Below are 7,047 nucleotides of genomic sequence, written 5' to 3' on the forward strand. Positions count from 1 at the left end.
CTTTTTCATGTAAGCATCTGCTGGTTTTTAAACTACCCCCTAAACCCCATTTATTTGGTCATTTCTATGAGCACCCACTGGTTTTAAAAATACAATCTTAACTCCCATTTTTTTTTTATAGATAGTTGGGTTATTTTATTTAAATTTGAAGGAAAAAACATTTTTACCAAAATATTTCAAAAATGTTGAGAGATTAATATATTTTTTGGACGTTAAATTGATAAAACTGTTGATAGTTTTTTAAGGTTGAACTAAATCACTAATGACATTTTCAAAAATAGCAGATACTCAATACAAAAAATGCTCAATACGTGGGGCTAGGGATATTTTTAAAACTGGCAGATGCTAAAAAGAAAAGGTCAAGCACGCGGGTTTCACCGTTTCACTAAAAAAAAAAAAAAAAAAAATGCATTTTTTGGGATTGTGTTATATTAGTTAGGATTTTATCATGTTTGATGCAACATTATATTACATTCAAACACATTTTAACATTAATAAATTTAAATTTTATTATTAAGCTAATTTAAATTAAATTTATTTTAATATATAATTTTATGATTATATTTAGTTATAAAAATATATATCATAATTAATTTATTATTATTTTATAATAGTAATTTTAATTAGTTTAAAAGTTATTCACTACAATAATATCTATGCATAAAGGATATGGAAGAAAATATTAGTGTAGTACCGAAAGCTGGCAAACATGGGTTAAAAGGTTCTAAACAAAATAGAATTGTTTAGGGTATGTTCTTTATGAATTCATTTTATGTTAGATCTTTAATTTTTTCACGACAAACCAAATATATGATATTCGAAATCAATAATTCTTTTATTAGTCAAAACAATGACATTTTAAATTTTAATAAAAACTAAAATAAAATTTAAACATTACCAAACTTACTTTAATCTCTCTCTCTCTCTCTCTCTCTCTTTTTAAGTAATCTGAGCTAATTGTTGTAAAATTTTATTTTCTTATGGCACCCACAATTCCAGAAATATCCCTCATCTCAATTTTTTTTTTTAAATGTGAAAACAATAAACATTTAATTGTTCCACTCATACCATATGCCACTCATTATCATTATTCCTAAAACATAATTTTAGATATTCCAATTGAAAGTTTAAAATAATAATAATAATAATAAAACTGAAAAAACAAAAACAATTCTTACAAATATTTAACTCAGTGACATAATATAGCTGAGCAATATAAACAACTACTGATACTAGAATAATTACCAATAATTTGAAGAGCAAAAATAAATAAATTCTAAAAAAGAATAACTTGAATAAAAAAATTATAACGTCCACATCGAGGTACGTAGCTTTACTTATGCCCTTATATCCTTAGTTGAATTTTGTTAAAGTTATTTTGAAAAAAAATGTGAAGAAAATCCCTTAAATTTCATTAGGGGTAAAATGATCTTTTCACTCAAAATTAGTTGAAAATGTGGGGAGTGAAAACATATAGAATTTCGAATCGATTAAGACAATCCTGAAACACCCAGTTCATTAAGTCCATAAAGACTGTTGGGGCATTGGTTAACCTAAAAGGCATCACCACAAACTCATAATGCCCATATCTGGTCTGAAAAGCAGTCTTAGCAATATCTGGCTCTGCAACCCTTACTTGGTGATAACGCGACCTTAAATCAATCTTTGAAAACACGGCTGCTCCTTTTAGCTGATCAAACAAATCATCTATGCGAGGTAATGGGTATTTATTCTTTACTGTCACATTATTTAACTCTCTGTAATTTATACACATCCGTAGAGATCTATCTTTCTTCACAAATAAAATTGGAGCACCCCAAGGAGAATGGCTAGGTCGAATAAAACCCTTGTCTAAGAGTTCCTGAAGTTGTTTTTTCAATTCCTGAAGCTCGGTTGGGGCCATCCGATATGGGGCTTTAGAAATTGGTGCGGTCCCTGGTGCCAATTCAATACTGAATTCTACTTCTCTTTCCGGAGGTAAACCCGACAAAACTTCCGAAAATACATCTAAAAACTCTTGGACTACTGGCACATTATGAATCTCTAGTTGTGGGACATCACTACTGTGCACTACATGAGCAATATACCCCGAACATTCTTTTCTTAGCATCTTTCTGGCCTTTACACTGCTAATTAACATACTAAGATGGCGACCCTCACCAAAATTAAACGTATCTCCATCATCAAGATTAAATCTTGCTTTCTTCTTCCGACAATCAATCTCTACTCCAAATCTCCTCAGGAAATCCATACCCAAAATAACATCAAAATTGGGCATATCAAACACTATCAAATCCACTGGCAACTCCTTTTCATGGATCACTACAGACTCCCCTGGAAGCATCTCTTGAGTTACTACACTAACACCATATGGTAACTCTATCTTAATAGGACAATCCACTCTATCTCAATCAATGCATAAAAGGGAACTGAATGAAATAATAACTGACTAGTAACTGCGGATGGGCTAGCTTCAGCTTCACTTTGAGCTACTGTAAACACTCGAACAATAGTACCTCTCGGTGTCTGCACTACGGGTGCAGGAGGGGCTTTGCAATCTTTCATCATATGCCCTAGCTGCCGGCATCTATAGCATACATTTCGGCCCAAATCTCTAAGACACTCCCTAGAATGATTTCTTCCACACTTTTGGCACTGGGGAACTTCACTAGTTCTTGGCCTTTTATTTTGCCAATCCCTTCTGTTCTTCTTAGGTTGAAATCTTTTCTTATTTCTTACCTCTCTATTAGTGGGGGCATCAGCTCTATCTCTCTGTGGAACAGGAGATGGAACACTAGGGGCTACTGTTGATGGAGTTGTTGGGGTTAGCTTATTCACAAATATTTCTGCCCATAAAGCTCGTTCCAAAGCTTCACTATATGTCTGGGGGGCCTGGGCACCGGCCATCACATTTCCGGCTAGTTCTGGTTTCAGCCCATGCACGAACTTATCCCTTCTCAATTCTGGTGTACTCACTACACCTGGCACAAACCTTGCCAGGGAATTGAATTTCACTGAATATTCTTTCACTGAACTAGTCCCTTGTTGCAAACTGATAAACTCTTGAATCTTTTCATGAACTCGATCAACTATTCTATATTCTGCCTCAAACAATCTTCTGAAATCTCCCTAGGTCATCGAGGCTATATCATGAGTATCCTCCATCAATTCCCACCATATACGGGCATTACCCCTAAATAGGAAATTGGCATACTAAATCTTCTCCCGGTCTGTCATAGGGAAAAGTGTCGTCGTAAGCTCCACTGATCTAAACCACTTTGTTAGAGTAGATGCCCTAGAGCCAATCAATTATTGTAGAATTGACTCTTTGTAATAATGTTCATTAATCAATAAAAGGCATTTTATTCTATATCGCGTAAATCATTATTATTGCAATATGTATTGATATATGTCCTTAGAGTGGTAGAACTGTGACGAGGGTATCAAGTGTTTCAAATCTTGATAGTGAGAACCCTATGAGCACATATGGTGGCCATTCTAGAAACGTCCGTAGCCCCAGTATTATTCTGAAGTAAGGGCACAGATAATACGGTAAGGCTATCATAGTGTTGAACGACCCTGTCGAAAGGCAGTGACTGATCTCACTTGTCAAGGTTGTTTGGTGACAACCTGGTGCAACACATGGGTGCTTGTTGTAGGCGATTACACCACAGCAAGTTCACTGGACTGACCCACCAGAGGATTCCATATGGATGGTAACCCCAGTGTCTATGGAACAAATCCTCTAACGAATGGTGGTGCATGTGATCCTTAGACTTGAGATCACCGGAGCGCCTTGTGCACCGATTGGTGTAGTTTGACACTAGCCTAACGCAGTTCTTTTCAGAGCTGTCAATACGGTGGTGATTGGCTGCATCAAGGAGTGTATCAAGACTATGGTGGATTGACAGAGGATTTATCACTCCCGGGTACGGGAGAAAGTTATCTCACGGCGCAATTCAGTATATGGCAATGACACTAAAACTGTGGCCACAGTGGGATTGAGTTGTTGCTCTATCCAGTTTATAATACGGGTCATTGGTCCAGAAACTGAATAAATAATATCGAGAGTAACCGAAGGTTGACACTATTTCTATGCCTTCGTCTCGTCGAGATAAAGTATGATGAAAGGATCGAATTGCATGATAACCATATCGTTGACAGGTAGCTACTTTGCTGAATCCGAATCTATCAGGTGGCCATGATGTCTTGCTAGGGGCCAATCTTGGTCTGTGTACAGTGAGACGATTAATTGGTGTTAATCACGATACTATATACTGCCGGTATGATGAGGAGCCTATGGGTCACACACATAGAAGATAATTTAAGATCCAAGAAGAAAGAAGGGCGTTTTCGTCTTTTAAGGCGAAAGGGTATTTTGGTAATTTCACAGTGCAATTAAATTTGCTGAGGTGGTAGCCTTTATTTAATTTGTTAGAAAAATTAAATAAGTGAAATTACGTTTACATGTGTGTTCGCACATATTTAAATATACTATCATTATTGTTAAATGTTAATATATATTTAAATATATATTAATTGATTTTAATTGAGATAATGATGGAAAATAAAATAAATCAAATTGGGAGTGTTTGGCAATATGGGGCGTTTAGGTTGGAGCCCAAGCCTATTCCGTATGGGATTAGGGCAAATTGTTTTTAATATAAAAAAAAAAGTGTGTGATTTTTTATTGTGGTTTTTTTTTCTTTGAAAAACAAAACACACAGCCCCATTTTACACTCCCACGGCAGAATCCAATTTTTACCCAAAATCAATTCATTTGATTTGTCTTCTTGATTCTTAAGGCTAAGGAGGATCTAGCAAATCCCTCCTTAGTTCTTTTGAGATTGTCTTCGTGTAGACTATGTGGGTTCGATCTTATACTTAGATCGGTAGCAAAACATTCATTGACAAATTTGGAGGAGCCTCCAACGTGCGTTTGTTTTCTCTTAACTCATGATTAATATTTCTACAGATTCTTATTATGATAAAATTGTAAAATTATACCCTTGATCTTGGCTCATGTAAACGATCTTGTTATATTATTTTTGTTGTTTCCGCTGCGTATACGGGACCGTTTACTTACACACTTATCTGCCACTATTGCATCCGCAGTACCCCTAAATTCTGATGGCTGGTGTTGACTAGGCAACGCATATATCGGCTAAATATGGTTCTACACTACTGGGGGTACCGGCCTCTCTCTCTCTTCTCTGGGGGTCAGTACAATAATCGGGGTCTTAACTCTCTCCGGTATAGAGCCTCCCTAATTCTCTGCCAAGACTTGTTGTATAATATTACGGCTCCTCACTTCATCGAGGACAGGGGGAGTAGATTTTGAAGGGTTAGAAGGTTCACCCGTACTCATTTCTTTCTTACTGCTTGCTCGGGTTCAACGTCTCATCTACATAATACCAACACTTTTAGTCATCTCAATTAACTCATCTACTATAAGTAAGGAAAGAAATAACTTATAGCGGTCGGCTACGAAACATCAAGACGGCGGGAGAGGCACACTATCAAATCCCAAAACCTTTACTCTAACACCAAAAATGTAATACTTTCTTTTTAGCTAGTATACTCGTAAAATAACAGTAAAACTCACTAAAAATATATATAAGAAAATATACATATAAACGAGTATAACATTATGGGCCCATATTTAATTTTTCTTTATATACAAATCTTTACATAATATAATAAAATCTCAAAATAATAACTTGACAGTTTTGCCCAACCCTTTCGCCATGTGATGTTCCAAATGACCGCATCTCACCTATTATCTGCAAAAACATTGACAACAACGGGGTGAGCACTAATTGCTCAGTAAGTAAACCCACTATGCTACCCTTCTCTCTCCGTTGCTTAAATTCTGAATTTCTTTCCTTACTTTACACTTCCCCATTCTTCTTTATTCTTTCTCTACTTTTACTCTGTTTTTCTCTCTATTCTTTCTCTATTTTTTTCTCTGTTTCTCTCTGTTCTTTCTCTAATCTAATTTCCCACTACTCAAGATAATGGGCATGGTATTATGCATATATATAATGCAAATGCACAAATGCATAAAATGTGCATTTTCTTTTCTATTTTTCTTATTCTGTTTTCTATTCTTTCTCTGTTTCTCTCTGTTCTTTCTCTATTCTAATTTCCACTACTCAAGATAATGGGCATGGTATTATGCATATATATAATGCAAATGCACAAATGCATAAAATGTGCATTTTCTTTTCTATTTTTCTTATTCTGTTTTCTGTTTCTTTTCTGTATTTCTTTCTTTCTTTCTTTTCTATTCTTTCTTCTTTTCTTTTCTATTCTTTCTTTCTTTCTATTGTTTCTTTCTTGCCGATCGGATTTGGTTGAGGCATGGATTTGGAACCCTGGCCATGTGAGTGGATTCTCTAATTCTGGGTACAATCATCATCCACACGCACTTCTAACGAATTGTATAATTCTTCTTTCTGAATTCTGAGGCCGCTCACTAAAGGCGACGTGCATGTGGGGCTATGTCACTCATAGGCTCCCCATCGCAGCAACCTTTTCTTCTTTTTATCTTTTTACTCTTCTTTAAATAGAAATTCAGATTTGAACTTCTTTAATATTCTCATTTCTTTTTATTTACTCTTTAACATTCTTTAGTGCTTTTTTATGCTCTTATGAGTATGTATGCATGTAGATGTTTTCATGCTTATAATTCTTTCTAAATTCACATGTTTAGATGCAATAATGCAATATGGAATGCAAACATGTCATTCTATACCATCTACAGACTCATCCCAAGGTAACACTTAATCATACTCGTATATGCACTTCTCTTTGACATTTCATCAAACAATTCATGTGCATAAATCAACTCTAATTTGGCAACACTTCTACCTCTTTTCTAAGCCACCAAAAATTTGGTATAAAATCTTCTATCTTTAACGCCAAACCTGCCCAAAATATACACTCCAAAATTTCTACTCCAATTCTTCCAAATTTCATCCAAACTCACATCAAATATCAAATACACAAACTCTACTACTCATGGATAAGTTCTAATCTTCATTT

The sequence above is a fragment of the Pistacia vera genome, unplaced genomic scaffold, assembly GCF_008641045.1.
Source record: "Pistacia vera cultivar Batoury unplaced genomic scaffold, PisVer_v2 Contig481, whole genome shotgun sequence".
NCBI lineage: Eukaryota > Viridiplantae > Streptophyta > Magnoliopsida > Sapindales > Anacardiaceae > Pistacia > Pistacia vera.